The sequence below is a fragment of the Salmo salar genome, chromosome ssa20, assembly GCF_905237065.1.
Source record: "Salmo salar chromosome ssa20, Ssal_v3.1, whole genome shotgun sequence".
Classification (NCBI taxonomy): Eukaryota; Metazoa; Chordata; class Actinopteri; order Salmoniformes; family Salmonidae; genus Salmo; species Salmo salar.
Genome location: NC_059461.1, coordinates 16,416,474 through 16,436,359, shown reverse-complemented (window position 1 = coordinate 16,436,359; position 19,886 = coordinate 16,416,474).

Sequence of the window (19,886 nt, the reverse complement as noted above, 5' to 3'; positions counted from 1 at the left end):
CACTCACAACCGTAAGCTATTTTCTGTAATTGGCTTCCCATTTTCCTGTAATAATGAAGACAAATGAGCTAAAGTGAAGACGTTGTCAGCTATATGATATGGTCATTATTTGAACTGTCTAGCCCACTAACTTAACATTAGCTAGCTAGCTAACAAGCTAGAAACAAACCAAAACATTGTTTATAAAGTTGCTTTTATTTGCCTGGTTTGCTAGATTGACATATACTAAATTCATTTTTCAAACGGGTGGGTTTATTGGAGTTAAAATACACCAGTTATTCTATTTTGGACCACCCGGCTGCTGATGTCATGCAGCCTGTAGTTTTTGTGTTTATACTTTTCATAACAACAATGACAAGTTTGATGTCAGACAACAATAGAATGTTCATGATGTCACTGCGACAACTGTCGATAGATGTAGTATAAAAAAAGCGTAATTAAATTGTTGCCAGCAGCACAGTTACAGTCACCAATGCTCTGGATAACATAAAACAGACTAACCAGCTCTGCTGGGGCGAGTATTATGGTCAGAGTGAGCTGTTCTCTCATTTGTGTCTGGAAGTAGCTAGCAAGTTAGCCAGTTAGCTTGGGTGCTTCACTGCTGTTGTTAGGTCAGAATGCTCAGATCAACCCTACTCCTCGTCCAGTGTCCAGTGTGCACTCTGAACGCTTCGAAAGCGAAACAATCTGAATTTACAAACGGACAATCAAAGTTAATGAATGCCCAGAGTGCACTCTGGCACTCCAGATTGAATTTACGAACAAACCCATAGTATAAACCAGCCTTTAGTCTTGAAATCTTTGGTTGTTTAGTACATGGCCTCAAATGTGAATCCATAAAGTATTGGGTGGGCTAATGCTTAAGTGGGTGAGAACAATGCTGAATGAGTGTAGACAAAAGAGCTCTCCAGTAGGTGTACTAAAATATTCAAGGGCCATTTTATCAAAAGTGAGGTTAGAAGTTTATTAACTTTCAAAGCAGAATTACTTTCCCATTGTTCCTTAACTGTAGTACATGATATACCATTTTCTAGCTCTGAGTGTCTACTTTTATTCAAATGTAAAAAACACAATTTCAAATTTTTCTACATAAGACCGAATCGAGCCGGTCGGTCACATTTTTGCGCAGATTGATTCCATACAATTTATGTGACTTGTTAAGCACATTTTTACCCCTAAACTTATTTAGGCTTGCTATGACAAAGGGGTTGAATACTTACTGACTCAAGACAATTCAGCTTTTCATTTTTTATTAATTTGTAAACATTTCTAAAAACATTATTCCACTTTGACATTATGGGGTATTGTGTGTTGGCTAGTGACACAAAATCTAAATTTAAAAGTCAAGGTGTGTTCTTAACTCCGTTTCACACTGTCTATTTTGGCACTGTGTTTCTAGGGCTAACCCCGAAAAGTTGGTAGCAGGGCCAGCTAGCCCTGGGCTAAGGTTGGTGCTAGCCCACTTTAGAATATGTAATTGTGAACAATCGCTTAGCCCCAGGCACTTGGCCCTGGGCTAAGGTGCAGTGTGAATGTGCCTAAAGACACAATGATAGAGAGGGAGAAAAGACTAGTATTCAGTAGACAGACCACACTCAAGTCAACAATCAGAACTTTAATTTAAAAAATGTGGGTAAAAAGTTCTGGCTCTGAAATGAAAACTTTACTCCACAGCACGACTCATTCATGTTTATTTAACTCAGAAGGTAACTTTTCCTCTGAGTTCTCCAATGGATAGGAGAGAATAATTACAGTAGCCTACCTTTAAAGCCAGGGTATTTCATATTCTGTTGGTCATTACAAATAACGACATTGCAGTAAATTCAGGGAATAGTCCCAATCAGGATTTGGGCTATACTACCCACTTCCATCTGCAAGGGTGCTCCGCACTTCTCTATCTCAAGTCCCTCATGTTGACGACTCAAGTTGGCAGAATCAATTTACAGTGACTACAGTTGCAACACCAAAACTCTGCATGTCTTGATATGAGTGTTCATATTTGATTAATTCACAGAGGCTCCCTCTGATTACAAAACTAAGAGTCAGACTGTTGAAATTGCACATTGGGAAAGTGTGAACTGTCAGTCTATGGAATCTCATAATCTGTCTAAATGCCGCTGTGCATCACAGGGGATTATCTGAGCCACTACCATTAGAGGTTAAGCGTTGTATGTTCTAAACATAGCATTTGAGTAAAACCTAAATTGACACAGACACGCACACAAAAGAACCAGATCATATACAATTTATTAGTCAACTGTAAAACTTCTGTACCATTACAAAATGTCATGCTACTAAAGTGTTTGACTGGCATCGTGATTGCATTCTAAGGAGAACGAATGAGTGGGCATACATTTGTGTACATGAGTTCATGGCCATTCCAATAATGTTTGTGAGCTTTTACAATGAAGCCTACCTCACTTGACCTTATTTCTATATTATTAGTTTACATTTATGTACAGTAGTTCTGTCGTTGAGCTGTTGTCTATTATGGTTCTGTATTATGTCATGTTTTGTGTGGACCCCAGGAAGAATAACTGCTGCTTTTGCAACAGCTAATGGGGGGATCCTAATAAAATTAAAATAAATACAAATAAATAACCTCACTTAACCTGAAACTGATCTAAACCTAACTTGACTTGATGATGACACTGAATGGACTTTATTGTATTGTTGATTCCGTTACGTGTACTTGGCTTTCCCTTTCCGGCTTTATTGACAGCTCAAGAGGTTATATCTCTGACACTCGGGCTGACGAAGAAGTGATGGAGGTCTGGTGGAAGAGGTTGTCCACGCAACCACTCTTCTCTCTGGTCTCCTGACCTCAGTATTCATGAGGCATGCCCACATATAGAAAGAGAGAGAGAACAAGAGAGAAAGAGAAAGAGCATGAGGGAGGAAGCGAGAAGGAGGGACAGGAGATGGGGAAAGAGGGAGAGAGCATGAAACAGGGATGAAGACAGATAGGAGGTAAGGGGAGAGGGAAAAAGGGAAAATTAGAGATATGGAAATTGGGAACAGGGTAAAGAAAGAGGACAGGAGCCAATACGACAATTAGAAATATACCATATCCAGATCACTGTCAAATATTGGGCTAATCTGAGTAGTGATGCTGGTGCACACATAACTCTTCCACATGTTTGAATGGAAAGGGACAGGTCTGACAGGTGGTGGTTTGCAGTACATGATCATAAAAGAAAGAATACACCAATCGAGTGTTCCAGTGCCATCATTCAGTCAGTCCAATGTTTAGAAGTGGTGATTTTTTGTTGTTGCTATGATTAATTTCTACTTAAAGTGACAGTTCACACCAAAATAAAAGTCAGTCAAACATGTTCATACCTCAAAAGTAGTCTAATGTCATGACAAATCCATGTCCCATGATATTAGTTGTACAGATCCAGATATATGCCTCAACCCCAAAAGGATGGAAAAAAATTTGAACCAAATACAAATCAGGATTGTGCCAAATCCGCACAACAGATGAACTGGAATGTCTGAAGATTGGTGAAACTTTGATTTGGGAGTCAACAGTCCCTTCCAATTTAAGTAGGCCCAACAATTGTATATATTTTCATAACATTCTCATATTGACTTCCTCTTTCCCCTTCTTTTTCCTAGGTCTTCCCTCTTGTTATATTATCCGTCCTTTACCCCTAAGCATTATCTCTCTTCCTTGGCTTAAAGTGTCTTATAACCAAGCAATTAATGCTCTGCCCCTCACCCAAATGCTCTGGTATTCCAACGAGGAAGGGAGATGGAGATTACTACATGCTAATACCTGTTTAATGAATTCAGAGGCATGTTCAGTTTGACAAGCTAATGCATTGTGTTAAGTGGCTTTATCTATTTCATGAACGTGGGCCTTTTCTAATACTGCCTATTTTATTCACTTTCACCTTTCTTCTTTCTTGTGGTTACTCATCTTGTCTGATTATTACCCCCTCTTGCTCTATCCCTCACTTCATTTTATCCTATCCCTCCATCTCCCACTATCCTCCTCGAAATCCATAAAAAACAACAGATCATGTGTAGAATGATAACTCTCATTGTCAATCTCCTCATCCCTATCAGGTAGAGTTTAGGAGGAGAGAAAAATACAATCTAGAGGAATTAGGGACATCATTGCCCTTTGACAATGTGTGTGTGTGTGTGTGTGTGTGTGTGTGTGTGTGTGTCAGAGAGTTGTCTTCAGTACCAGGACATTCATTTACACAAGGATAACAATTCACCCAAATGTCCAGAAAAGGTAGGAAAAAGTCTGGTCTTTCTTCAGTGTTTGTGTGTGTGTGTCTGTGTGTGTGTGTGTGTGTGTGTGTGTGTAATATTGAAATTCGAAGTCAAGGACTGTTAGCGGCAGAGTCATCATTAATTTCATGTTTAAAGGTAAAACTAAAGGCAATAATGCAAAAACCTTGTTTCCAATGCTTCCAAAACACCACATATTGAGAAATACCTTCTCTTGTCCAACAAGATGGCATTGAGGTATAGATTTCTCTCCCTCTCCCTGCATCTATTGGTTTTGCCATTTCTCTGAAGTAACTTTTGAAAGTTCCTCTAATATACTTCACAATAGAAGGAAGAGTTTCAGTAGATGAATTAGAGCACTGAACTGGAAGATAACTAGCTGTCACAGTGCACGAGTTGATGTGAGACATACATGGCACCCTGTTGTGAGGAGCCAGCAGAGTGTTTTTTATCAGTGACACTATCCTCACTCATTCCTCAGCAATACTGTTTAAGAGTCCGTCTCTGTTTGACAAGATCCCAAATTACAGCAAGCTGATGACACAGTAAATCATTCTGAACTCAGAGATTGTGTGTGCCACAGCAGGTTGGTGACACTTTAATTGGGGAGGGCGGGCTCCAGTGGCGGTTGGTGCTGTTTAACCTTTTACTGCAGTGGGCTAAATCAGGGTCACACAGTGTTTCTTAAACAAGTCTACTTGGAAACAAAAGTATACACCTCACACACATGGTTATGGGCTTAAACAAAAGAAGACAGCTATAGAGTTGAAATGTAGTGCATTTTGAGCTTGCATCTCAATATTACATGTTATATATAGTGTACAGCAAGCAGTTTAGCAGTTACACCGGTGGGCCCCAGTGGCAATAAATTAATATAACCGAACGCTTACCTTGACTTGGAAAGAGTTCCAGTGTTGGATAGCCTTAGCCAGCTAGCTAACATAAATAGCATTCATCTCTGTTTGAACCGGGTGATTGAGTAGGCTAAATTAGCTAGTTGCATAAGCTAGCTAAGTAAGTGAAAGTTAAAATACATTTCTCTCTCTCGCGCTCTCTTTCTGCTGCTTCTCCTTCATTTTTGAAGAAATTAATTTGTTCAAAATTGTTCAAGTATATTCTTTCTCTTTGAGTCAATTACTCACCACATGTTATGCAATGCAGTGCTAGCTAGCTGTAGCTTATGCTTTCAGTACTAGATTCATTCTATAATCCTTTGATTGTGTGGACAACATGTCAGTTCATGCTGCAAGAGCTCTGATAGTTTGGGGGACGTCCTTCGGAAGTCATCATAATGTAACGGCCGTTGTCAGATTGAGACCAAGGTGCAGCGGAGGATGTGTTCATATTAAGGATTTTAATAAACGAATGAACACTATACAAAAAGAAACCACGACAAGGAATGACAGCCAAACAGTCCTGTCAGGATTAACAAACCTAGACAGAAAACAATCACCCACAAACCCCAAAGGAAAAACAGGCTGCCTATGTATGACTCCCAATCAGCAACAACGATCTACACCTGTTCCTGATTGAGAGCCATACACGGCCGAAACAAAGAAAACCACCAACATAGAAAAGAAACCTAGAATGCCCACCCATGTCACACCCTGGCCAAACCAAAAATAAAGAACAAAAAACCCTCTCTATGGCCAGGGCGTTACACATAATTATTGTGCAAGTCTATGGAAGGGGATGAGAACCATGAACATCCTAGGTTTTGTATTTAAGTCAATGTACCCAGAGGACAAAAAAATAGCTGTCCCCCGGGTACACCATGGCGCTACCCCGGAGAGTGCTATTGAGGCTACTGTAGACTTTCATTGCAAAACAGTGTGTTGTAATCAGTTATTTGGTGACGTGACTATATTAAGTATAGTTTTACTATAATTGTATGTATTACTATTTTTATGGAATTCAATAAGTAGGATGATCTTACCCATCCTTCTCTGAGGAGCCTCCACTCCTGCGTGTATATGTGTGCGTGCAACTCATCATCACGAAGAGGAACACTAAGGGATGGCTCATCTGTGTCGAGGCAGCCAGAGACATGTAGCCTAACTAATCACTGAGTCATAAAGGGAACTGAAACACTTTGCAGACATACTTTAGATTAGATTGGAATTTAACACTAGGTTTCATGTCAATACAACTCACCCAACAAGGCCTAGGTTTCTTGTCATCACAACAAACAACCTTGTTCCTAAAATGAAAATCCATTTAAATTACAGGTTAGTAAAATAGTAAAAACGCCAAGGGGGATGAATACTTTTGCAAGTAAGTGTATGTGGCATCAATATGAGTGAGAAACATTTATTCTAGTGTCAAAATTTACTACAATGTGTAAATAGGATTATTTTCGCAGCCAGGTCATTCAAGATTGACATCGAAATTGGACGTTGATCCATGTTCTGAGGGCGTCAGGAAATGCCTTCAAAACCACCCACTAGGGGCAATAGTGGGCGCTATCACCATCAAGTACGCTTGCGTTTTGCTAGGATAATATGGACAGGGGTGGTGGACGGGTGTAATCGCATGTATCTAGAACAGAAGGTTGCGCGGTCAATCCCAGTTGTTGACTCAGATTTTTGGTGTTAACCCTTTCTTTAACCATTCGGAATGAGTGCCTAAACTTAACATTTAAATTCAAAATTTGACATTTGGAGAAATGGAACGATACAGGGCAGCAGGAGCAACAAAAACACTTTGAAATTTGATGTTTGGAGAATGTGGATGAACATTTAATTCGGCAATGAGACTGTTTGTTGCATTTTGGTCATAGAGTCAGTCTCGTCTAAAACTCTGCCTTCTTCGCTTCCCTCCATTGAATGGGGCGCCGTTGTTTCATCGCCCCCAACACGTTCAAAGGATCACGGTCGTTTTTGACTGAAAAGCCCTATACGGATTGACCATGCAATGCACACTTCCAGCCGGATGCACAGCCAAATGGTTTGCATGTCCTGCCAAAGGACCCAATCATGCAGAATAGGTGATTGGAGATCATTGGTCCCCAGGGGTGGTGGGTTTGCCAGTAGCTAGATCATAGACAGGTGGTTATGTATTTTGTATATTTTGGTAATCATTATCACTATTATCGCTAGCATAGCTGACAACACGTCAGCTAGCTAGCTACCCTAACTAGCTAGCTAGGACTAACTTTAGCCTACCTCAATACAACTCGGATTTGGATTGGAAAAAGGATAACATTTCAAAAGAATGCAAACAATTAGTAGGAAAACATTTTGTCATGATTGTGACTTTGACAGATTGACTTTAGATGCAGTATAACTTTAGCCAGCTAAGTAAGATTGAGGGGACCACCGTATTTTAGCATAAGATAAGCATTGCTAGCTTGTGGCGCTGGAGGAGGCAAGCCCACTTGCCGCGCCCTTCCAGTGCCTTTCCGGCACCTTACCTGCTGGGGGACTCCAAAGAGCTGCCACTGCCTCCTTAGCAAACATTTTGGGGAGGGGAGACTGTGGAATGGCCAATTTTCAGTCGGCCAATGGCCTCCTTCCCTGTTGGGAGGCTAATGGAGCCCAGCTGAGGATTATAATAACTGTGTGATTGGCTGGACAATTAGCCCCAACAGTTGATGAGGCTGCTGCTGCTCCCATTCGAGGGAGAGGACTGAAGACAGCACAGACAGGTTGGGGCTGAAATACTCTGTTTAAGAGAACCATTGTTATTTGACGTTGTACTTTAAGTTTCTTAAGCATTTCTATGGGTCAATTACGAAATAAAACCTAAGTTTGAATTGTTTGCCTCACTGAGCCTCTGTACACGTGGAAGTGGCCACTCCCCAGGTTCTGTCACATAGCTATTTTTGACAAACTTTGCTAGAAACAGTAATGGCAACATTGCCATCTCTCTAAAGTAAATTTGACGACATCATAATATGGCAAAATTGTTTCCTACTAATTATTTTCCTACTTTAGCAATGTCATTGTACTGCCATGTTGTCACGTCCTGACCAGTAAAAGGGGTTATTTGTTATTGTAGTTTGGTCAGGGCGTGGCAGGGGGTGTTTGTTTTGTGTGGTTCGGGTTTTTTGGTTTATGTTCTACATTTTCTTTTTCTGTGTTTATCTAGTTTTTCTACTTCTGTGTTGGGGTTTTGGTAAGACCTCCAATTAGAGACAGCTGGTTGCCATTGCCTCTAATTGGAGGCCATATTTAGTTGGGTTAGTTTTCTCTTGTGTTTTGTGGGTGGTTGTTTCCCGTATAGTCTGTGCACCTTATTGGACTGTTTTCGTCGTTTGTTTTGTTTAAGTGTTTTTCTTCAATAAATAAGAAGATGATAAATATACCCGCTGCATTTTGGTCCACTCCTTATGACGACCGTGACACGTCACTCTAAGTTAGTGTAATTTAGATGAAAAGTCACATTAGCCACTGATATGCAACACATGTCTAGGGCACAAATAAATATTGGATGCAGCTATGGTGGTACTAGCTAACTCATGTATGACTATAACAGTGTACTAACTAGACGCAACAAACTCAAACCGACCCAAGGCCATAGCAAAACATGTCACAGTTAGTTACATAGTGTAACGGTGTCACCAGCCTAAATCCAGTCTGGAGCCAGTCAGTATACATCTGTAAAGCATAGAATTAGCTTTCGAACGAGATTACGTTATTTCTCGAGCTATGTTTATAATTGAGAGGTGATGACAATCGTTTACCCTATTTTTCGTTAGACAAAGTGCGCAGTTGGGTGCCTGTGTCACGTGTGCTCCCTCTCCGGCCTCTAGGTCACCAGGCTGCTTGTTATGGTGCACACCTGTCACCATCGTTACGCGCACCTGCGTGTCATTAGAATCACCTGGACTGCATCACCTCCCTGATAACCTACCCTTTTTATGTCACTCCCTTTGGTTCCTTCCCCAGGCGTATTATTTCTGTTCCAGTGTCATGTCTGTGCGTTGTTCGTGTTTCTTGTTTTGTATTATGTCGCGTTTATTTATTAAAACACTCACTCCCTGAACTTGCTTCTAGACTCTCAGTGCACATCGTTACAGCCTGACTGATCTCCTGGTAATGAACAGATGCCAGGACCTACCAGAAGGAGCAAAGGTGGGTATCATAATGTCCAGCAATGTCATTGCAATGGGTTAGTGACCTCCAAAAATCTTGTTGCCAGTCTCCCTCAACTCCTATGAAAAAACATGCCATTATGAGGCATATGATAGTGACCCGAGTTACTGCCCTGACGGCACTTACAGCTTTCTCAACAACAACAGGTAATGTGTGTTGTATTAAATAAGATCCAGCTTGATAAACTAGTAGGCTAATTCCTGATCGCTGTGTTGACCATTTTATTTCACACTTGATATCTGAAGTGAAATAGAAAAGTTAACGCAGCGATCTGGTTGGTTCCACCAGGCTAATTATAACCACCATTGATAATGTTGTGTGTGTGTGTGTGTGTGTGTGTGTGTGTGTGTGTGTGTGTGTGTGTGTGTGTGTGACCAGTATCTTTGAGGGGCCAGGAGCTGATCTACGCTGCTATGCCCATCAATGGGACTCTGGCAATGACCTCACCTCCAGCCCCACCAATGGTTGTTGATGGGGAGAACAGAATTAGGTAGGTTTAGTCTGACCTGTTCAAACTTCAACATAGTATATGTTTGTGTGTCAGATATCACCTTTCCCAAATTGCCAATGGTAATAGAACAGTGTCTGTGTGTATGTGTTCACAGATGCACAAGATGCAGAGAGACCACTCAACACATCCACAATGAAGTGATTAGTAATAATACAGTACAGCACAAATGTCCAGTAGTAGCAACAACCTTTCAATTCCATGTGTCACTGATGTACTCATTTGATGGGAAAACCTACCCAATTATGGTCTCATCTGACCTGTTCAAACTTCAACATACATTTGAAGTCGGAAGTTTGCATACACTTAGGTTGGAGTCATTAAAACTCGTTTTTCAACCACTACACAGTTTTTGTTAACAAACTATAGTTTTGGCAAGTCGGTTAGGACATCTACTTTGTGCATGACACAAGTAATTTTTCCAACAATTGTTTACAGGCAGAGTATTTCACTTATAATTCACAGTATCACAATTCCAGTGGGTCAGAAGTTTACACACACTAAGTTGACTGTGCCTTTAAACAGCTTGGAAAATTCCAGAAAATTATGTCATGGTTTTAGAAGCTTCTGATAGGCTAATTGACATCATTTGAGTCAATTGGAGGTGTACCTGTGGATGTATTTCAAGGCCTACCTTCAACTCAGTGCCTCTTTGCTTGACATCATGGGAAAATGAAAATACCTCAGAAAACAAATTGTAGACCTCCACAAGTCTGGTTCATCCTTGGGAGCAATTTCCAAATGTCTGAAGGTACCACGTTCAACCGCCATAAAAAAAAGCCAGACTACGGCTTTCAATTGCACATGGGGACAAAGATCGTACTTTTTGGAGAAATGTCCTCTGGTCTGATGAAACAAAAATATAACTTTTTGGCCATAATGACCATCGTTATGTTTGGAGGAAAAAGGGGAGGCTTGCAAGCCGAAGAACACCATCCCAACCGTGAAGCACGGGTGTGGCAGCATCATGTTGTGGGGGTGCTTTGCTGCAGGAGGGACTGGTGCACTTCACAAAATAGATGGCATCATGAGGATGGAAAATTATGTGGATATATAGAAGCAACATCTCAAGACATCAGTCAGGAAGTTAAAGCTTGGTCGCAAGGCCCATATATGCAAATACAACAACAGAGCAGAACCACATGTTTTTTTTCCTTAAGATTGCCATGTGCCAGACATTCGCTGGGGAGGGGAAAAAAACTCAAAAACAAGGAAAAGCAAATTGAGTTGGAGAGAATCTGGACACCTCGTGGGTCTTCCAAATGGACAATGACCCCAAGCATACTTTCAAAGTTGTGGCAAAATGGCTTAAGGACAACAACGTCAAGGAATTGGAGTGGCCATCACAAAGCCCTGACCTCAGTCCTATAGAAAATGTGTGGGCAGAACTGAAAAAGCGTGTACGAGCAAGGAGGCCTACAAACCTGACTCAGTTACACCAGCTCTGTCAGGAGGAATGGGCCAAAATTCACCCAACTTATTATGGGAAACTTGTGGGAGGCTACCCGAAATGTTTGACCCAAGTTAAACAATTTAAAGGCAATGCTAACAAATACTAATTGAGTGTATGTAAACTTCTGACCCACTGGAAATGTGAATAAATAAAATCTGAAATAAATCATTCTCTCTACTATTATTCTGACATTTCACATTCTTAAAATAAAGTGGTGATCCTAACTGACCTAAAACAGGGAATTTTTACTAGGATTGAATGTTGGGAAATGTGAAAAACTAAGTTTAAATGTATTTGGCTAAGGTGTATGTAAAATTCCAACTTCAACTGTAGGTAATATTTGAAACAAACAGGTACTAACTGCCATTGGTAATAGCACATTGACTATGTGTTCACAGAAACATGTATGGAGCCAGCACGTAGAGACTTGCAAGAGGATGTGATAAAGTCCAGAATGACAGGCAGGTTGATGCTGATGTCTCTGAATGGAGAGAGACCTGACACTCAGCATTAAAATTTAAGTAGACACATCATTTACTTCTATTTTCTTTTTTTAGTATTGAATAGCATCATTCAATATGGGGTGGGAAAATCCCTGTGTATTCTGCACCAGCATCAGGGAACTCCTGTTGTATACAGGACACCACACAGGAAGGTATGACCACTGATATGTTTACCAAGATGGCCCCATTACCACCAGACAAAATGCCGATAGGCACAGTATCTGTATTTGCTGGGAATGACAATGAAAGATGACTGGTGCACATTGTTGTATTAGCAGAACACTGTTTCTATGGTGTGATGCGAAGGTGTCACGACTTCCGCCGAAGTTGGTGCCTCTCCTTGTTCGGGCGGCGTTCGGTGGTCGTCACCGGCTTTCTAGCTGCCACCGATCCACGTTTCTTTTTCCATTTGTTATGTCTTGATTGTTCACAGCTGGTTCCCATTACGTTATTATTATTTCCCTATTTAACCCTCTGGTTCTCATTATATTTTGTGTGTGATTGTTTCCTGGTTTTGTGTTAGTCTTTTGTGTTAGGGTTTTGTTATCCCAGCGTGGATTTATTTGGCTGATTATTTTCCTGAGTAAAGTAGGTTATTTTACTCAGTTCTGTGTCCTGCGCCTGACTCCGTCCTCATCTCTGCACAACTGACACCTGACAGAAGGGTTATTTATTCTACATGGACCTATTAATACATTTAAAAGATATCAAAACACTTATTTTGGAATATCTACATACATTAAGCAATTGCATTCTTCTCATATGTGACTCGTTTCAGGAAACGTAAACCTTTTATCAAAATGCATTTTGAACTTTTAAGTGCCTTAATAAAAAACTTGTATGCCATCTGTAAATACAAATAAAATTATTAAATTACAAGCGTAGTTGGTTTAGCCACGGAAAAGATTGGCTGCGATAATGGGTGGGCTGGACATGCCGAGAGATGAGTTCAGATTGGTCTGCCATGTAGCGTGAGTTTTGAAATCAGTGGAATTAGAGTATGATAGCTAAGGAGATGGAGAAAATTCTGGTGTTTGATTGCAAATATGCAGAGAGAGTCGAAAAGAGTACACACAGAAGGCTGTTGTATAAAACACCTGTCTCCGGATTACATCTTCAAAGTAAGGGCATCCATGGCATCCGTGACAGAGAGGTAGAAGCGTCCATCCACGTATACGGGTAAGATGATCTAGTTAGCTTCATTTTTAGATATTACACATTTCAAATTTTGTCAGTCTTTTGAATTTCAAGTTAAAGCATACTGTTAGCTATCTAGCTAACATTAGCTGGCTGGCTCGCTAGCTAAATTCACTCTGGCTATCCACTCCGATTTCAGAGCACTCTAGTCTGAGTGTGCCAGAGTGCAGAATAACTGACGAATTTACAAATGTTCAACATCTTGAATAATCAGTAAACGTTGGCAAAGAAGCGTAATTAAATTGTTGCCAGCAGCACAGTTAGTCACCAATGCTCTGGATAACATAAAACAGACTAACCAGCTCTGCTGGGGCGAGTATTATGGTCAGAGTGAGCTGTTCTCTCATTTGTGTCTGGAAGTAGCTAGCAAGTTAGCCAGTTAGCTTGGGTGCTTCACTGCTGTTGTGAGGTCAGAACGCTCAGATCAACCCTACTCCTCGTCCAGAGTGTCCAGTGTGCGCTAAGAATGCTTCAAAAGCGAAACGATCTGAATTTACTAACGGACAATCAAAGTTTACGAATGCCCAGAGCGCACTCTGGCACTCCAGATTGAATTTACGAACAAACCCATAGTATAAACCAGCCTTTAGTCTTGAAATCTTTGGTTGTTTAGAACATGGCCTCACATGTGAATCCTTAAAGAGATGGGTGGGGCTAAAGCTTAAGAGGATGTGAATGATGCTGAATGGGTTTATGTTTACCAAAACATTTAAGGGCCATTTTCTCAAAAGTGAGGTTACAAGTTTATCAACTTTCAAAGCAGAATTACTTTTCCCATTGTTCCTCAACTGTAGTGTGTGATATACCATTTTCTAGCTCTTAGTCTCTACTTTATCTAATGTAAAAAACACAATTTAAAATTTTGCCACATAAGACCGAATCGAGCCGGTTGGTCAAATATTACTCTGTAGCAGTGGAGGCTGCTGGGGGGATGACGGCTCATAATAATGGCTGGAATGGTATCAAACACATCAAATCAAATGTTTTTTGTCACATACACATGGTTAGCAGATGTCAATGCTAGTGTAGCGAAATGCTTGTGCTTCTAGTTCCGACCATTCAGTAATATCTAACAAGTAATCTACTAATTCCACAACAACTACCTTGTACACACAAGTGTAAAGGAATGAATACGAATATGTACATAAAAATTTATAAATGAGTGATGGCCAAACGGCATAGGCAAGATGTAATAGATGGTATAGAGTACAGTATATACATATGAGATGAGTATTGTAGGGTATGAAAACATATAAAGCTGCATTGTTTAAGGTGGATAGTGATACATTACATCAGGATGGCAAGATGCAGTAGATGGTATGGCATACAGTGTATACATATGAGATGAATAATGTAAACATCATCTAATATAAATAATATAAAGTGGCAAGTGATAAATTGATTACATCAATTTTCCCATTATTAAAGTGGCTTGAGTTGAGTCAGTATGTTGGCAGCAGCCACTCAATGTTAGTGATGGCTGTTTAACAGTCTGATAGCGTTGAGATAGAAGCTGTTTTTCAGTCTCTCGGTTCCAGCTTTGATGCACCTGTACTGACCTCGCCTTCTGGATGTTAGCGGGGTGAACAGGCAGTGGCTCGGGTAGTTGCTGTCCTTGATGATCTTTTTGGCTTTCCTGTGACATCGGGTGGTGTAGGTGTCCTGGAGGGCAGGTAGTTTTCACCCGGTGATGCGTTGTGCTGACCTCACTACCCTCTGAAGAGCCTTACCGCTATGGGCGGAGCAGCTGCCGTACCAGGCGGTGATAAAGCCCGACAGGATGCTCTCGATTGTGCATCTGTAAAAGTTTGAGGGTTTTTGGTGACAAGCCGAATTTCTTCAGCCTCCTGAGATTGAAGAGGCGCTGCTGCGCCTCCTTCGCCACGCTGTCTGTGTGGGTGGACCATTTCAGTTTGTCCGTGATGTGTATGCCGAGGAACTTAAAACTCTCCACCCTCTTCACTACTGTCCCGTCAATGAAGATAGGGGGCTGCTCCCTCTGCTGTTTTCTAAAGTCCACGATCATCTCTTTTGTTTTGTTGACATTGAGTGCGAGGTTATTTTCCTGACACAACACTCCGTGGGCACTCACCTCCTCCCTGTAGGCCGTCTCGTCGTTGTTGGTAATCAAGCCTACCACTGTAGTGTCGTCTGCAAACTTGATGATTGAGTTGGATGCATGCATGGCCACGCAGTCGTGGGTGAACAGAGAGTACAGGAGAGGGCTGAGAACGCACCCTTGTGGGGACCCAGTGTTGAGGATCAGCGGAGTGGAGATGTTGTTACCTACCCTCACCACCTGGGGGCGGACCGTCAGGAAGTCCAGGACCCAGTTGCACAGGGCGGGGTCGAGACCCAGGGTCTCGAGCTTAATGACGAGTTTGGAGGGTACTATGGTGTTAAATTCTGAGCTGTAATCGATGAACAGCATTCTTACATAGGTATTCCTCTTGTCCAGATGGGTTAGGGCAGTGTGATGGCGATTGCGTCGTCTGTGGACCTATTGGGTCGGTAAGCAAATTGGAGTGGGTCTAGGGTGTCAGGTATGGTGGAGGTGATATGGTCCTTGACTAGTCTCTCAAAGCACTTCATGATGACGGAAGTGAGTGCTACAGGGCGGTAGTCATTTAGCTCAGTTACCTTAGCTTTCTTGGAAACAGGAACAATGGTGGCCCTCTTAACCTGTTAGGGCTAGGGGGCAGTATTTACACCGCCGGATAAAAAACGTACCCGATTTAATCTGGTTACCACTCCTACCCAGTAACTAGAATATGTATATACTTATTACATATGGATAGAAAACACCCTAAAGTTTCTAAAACTGTTTGAATGGTGTCTGTGAGTAACAGAACTCATTTGGCAGGCAAAAACCTGAGAAGGTTTCTTGCAGGAAGTGGCCTGTCTGACAAGGTGTTGTTGTTCTTGCTTCTGTTTATTGAAGAGTCAGGATCTTAGCTGTAACGTGACATTTCCTACGGCTCCAATAGGCTCTCAGAGCCCGGGAAAAACCTGAACGATGACGAGGCAGCCTCAGGCTGAAACACATAATCGCCTTTGCCAAGTGGCCCATCAGAGGACAATGGAATTAGGCGCGTGCCCGATTCGACCCAGTGATATATTTTCCTTCGGCTGTTTATCTAATTGCAGATTCCCGGTCGGAATATTATCGCTTTTTTCCGAGAAAAATGGCATAAAAATTGATTTTAAACAGTGGTTGACATGCTTCGAAGTACGGTAATGAAATATTTAGAAATCTTTTGTCACGAAATGCGCCGTGCGCTCGACCGTTATTTACCTTTGGAATAGTGTCTAGAACGCACGAACAAAACGTTGCTGTTGGAACAGAACTATGGATTATTTTGGACCAAACCTACATTCGTTATTGAAGTAGAAGTCCTGGGAGTGCATTCTGACGAAGAACAGGAAAGGAAAGACCATTTTTCTTATAGTAAATCTGATTTTGGTGAAGGCTAAACTTGCCGGGTGTCTAAATAGCTAGCCCGTGATGGCTGGGCTATGTACTTAGAATATTGCAAAATGTGCTTTCACCGAAAAGCTATTTTAAAATCGGACATATCGAGTGCATAGAGGAGTAATGTATCTATAATTCTTAAAATAATTGTTATGCTTTTTGTGAACGTTTATCGTGAGTAATTTAGTAAATTGTTAGTAAATTCGCCGGAAGTTTGCGGGGGGTATGCTAGTTCTGAACGTCACATGCTAATGTAAAAAGCTGTTTTTTTATATAAATATGAACTTGATTGAACAAAACATGCATGTATTGTATAACATAATGTCCTAGGTGTGTCAGCAATGCGGAACATATCCCAGTCCACGTGATCGAAGCAATCTTGAAGCGTGGAATCCGATTGGTCGGACCAGCGTTGAACAGACCTGAGGGCGTTTCCTGTTTTAGTTTCTGTCTATATGCTGGGAGCAACAAAATGGAGTCGTGGTCAGCTTTTCCAAAGGGAGGGCGGGGGAGGGCCTTATATGCGTCGCAGAAGTTAGAATAACAGTGATCTAGGGTTTTGCCCGCCCTGGTAGCACAACCGATATGCTGATAGAATTTGGGGAGCCTTGTTTTCAGATTAGCCTTGTTAAAATCACCGGCTACAATAAATGCAGCCTCAGGATATGTGGTTTCCAGTTTACATAGAGTCCAATGAAGTTCTTTCAGGGCCGACGAGGTCTCTGTTTGGGGGGGATATACACGGCTGTGATTATAATCGAAGACAATTCTCTTGGTAGATAATGCGGTCGGCATTTGATGCAATATGCAATGTCCATTGCTGTTCTGGTTAGTGTTTATTGGCTTATTTCACTGTAGAGCCTCTAGCCCTGCTCATTATATCTTATCCAACCTCTCAGTTCCTCCACCCACACATGCTATGACATCTTCTGGTTTCAATGATGTTTCTAGAGACAATATCTCTCTCATCATCACTAAATGCCTAGGTTTACCTCCTCTGTATTCACATCCCACCATACCTTTGTCTGTACATTATACCTTGAAGCTATTTTATCGCCCCAGAAACCTGCTCCTTTTTCTCTCTATTCTGGACGTCACAGACGACCAATTCTTATAGCTTTTAGCCGTACCCTTATACTCATTCTTCTCTGCTCCTCTGGGGATGTAGAGGTGAATCCAGGCCCTGCAGTGCCTGGCTCCACTCCTACTCCCCAGGCGCTCTCTTTTGATGACTTCTGTAACCGTAATAGCCTTGGTTTCATGCATGTTAACATTAGAAGCCTCCTCCCTAAGTTTGTTTTATTCACTGCTTTAGCACACTCTGCCAACCCGGATGTCCTAGCTGTGTCTGAATCTTGGCTTAGGAAGTCCACCAAAAACTCTGAAATCTTCATCCCTAACTACAACGTTTTCAGACAAGATAGAACGACCAAAGGGGGCGGTGTTAGCCTGCAGAGCTCTGTCCTGCTATCCAGGTCTGTACCCAAACAATTTGAACTTCTACTTTTAAAAATCCACCTCTCCAAAAACAAGTCTCTCACCATCGCCGCCTGCTATAGACCCCCCTCGGCCCTTAGCTGTGCTCTGGACACCATATGTGAACTGATTGCCCCCCATCTATCTTCAGAACTCGTGCTACTAGGTGACCTAAACTGGGACATGCTTAACACCCCAGCCATCCTACAATCCAACCTTGATGCCCTCAATCTCACACAAATTATTAATGAACCCACCAGGTACAACCCCAAAGTCGCAAACACTGGCACCCTCATAGATATCATCCTAACCAACGTGCCCTCTAAATACACCTCTGCTGTTTTCAACCAAGATCTCAGCGATCACTGCCTCATTGCCTGCACCCGTAATGGGTCAGCGGTCAAACGACCTCTACTCGTCACTGTCAAACGCTCCCTGAAACATTTCAACGAGCAAGCCTTTCTAATCGACCTGGCCCTGGAATCCTGGAAGGATATTGACCTCATCCCGTCAGTAGAGGATGCCTGGTTATTTTTTTTAAATGCCTTCCTCACCATCTTAAATAAGCATGCCCCTTTCAAGAAATTTAGAACCAGAAACAGATATAGCCCTTGGTTCTCCCCAGACCTGACTGCCCTTAACCAACACAAAAATATCTTGTGGCGTTCTGCATTAGCATCGAACTGCCCCCGCGATATGCAACTTTTCAGAGAAGTTAGAAACCAATACACACAGGCAGTTAGAAACGCCAAGGCTAGCTTTTTCAAACAGAAATTTGCTTCCTGCAACTCAAACTCTAAAAAGTTCTGGGACACTGTAAAGTCCATGGAGAATAAGAACACCTCCTCCCAACTGCCCACTGCACTGAGGATAGGAAACTCTGTCACCACCGATAAGCCCACTATAATTGAGAATTTCAATAAGCATTTTTCTACGGCTGGCCATGCTTTCCACCTAACTACCCCTACTGCATTCAACAGCACTGCACCCCCCACAGCTACTCGCCCAAGCCTCCCCCATTTCTCCTTCTCCCAAATCCATTCAGCTGATGTTCTGAAAGAGCTGCAGAATCTGGACCCCTACAAATCAGCTGGGCTTGACAATCTGGAACCTTTCTTTCTAAAATTATCTGCCGAAATTATTGCAACCCCTATTACTAGCCTGTTCAACCTCTCTTTCGTGTCGTCTGAGATTCCCATAGATTGGAAAGCAGCTGCTGTCATCCCCCTCTTCAAAGGAGGTGACACTCTTGACCCAAATTGCTACAGACCTATATCCATCCTACCCTGCCTTTCTAAGGTCTTCGAAAGCCAAGTCAACAAACAGATTACCGACCATTTCGAATCCCACCGCACCCTCTCCGCTATGCAATCTGGTTTCAGAGCTGGTCATGGGTGCACCTCAGCCACGCTCAAGGTCCTAAACGACATCGTAACCGCCATCGATAAGAAACAATACTGTGCTGCCGTATTCATTGACCTGGCCAAAGCTTTTGACTCTGTTAATCACCACATCCTCATCGGCAGACTCAGTAGCCTTGGTTTCTCAAACGATTGCGTCGCCTGGTTCACCAACTACTTCTCTGATAGATTTCAGTGTGTCAAATCGGAGGGCCTGCTGTCCGGACCTCTGGCAGTCTCTATGGGGGTACCACAGGGTTAAATTCTTGGGCCAACTCTTTTCTCTGTATACATCAATGATGTCGCTCTTGCTGCTGGTGAATCTCTGATCCACCTCTACGCAGACGACACCATTCTGTATACTTCTGGCCCTTCTTTGGACACTGTGTTAACAACCCTCCAGACGAGCTTCAATGCCATACAACTCTCCTTCCGTGGTCTCCAACTGCTCCTAAATACAAGTAAAACTAAATGCATGCTCTTCAACCGATCGCTGCCTGCACCTGCCCGCCTGTCCAGCATCACTTCTCTGG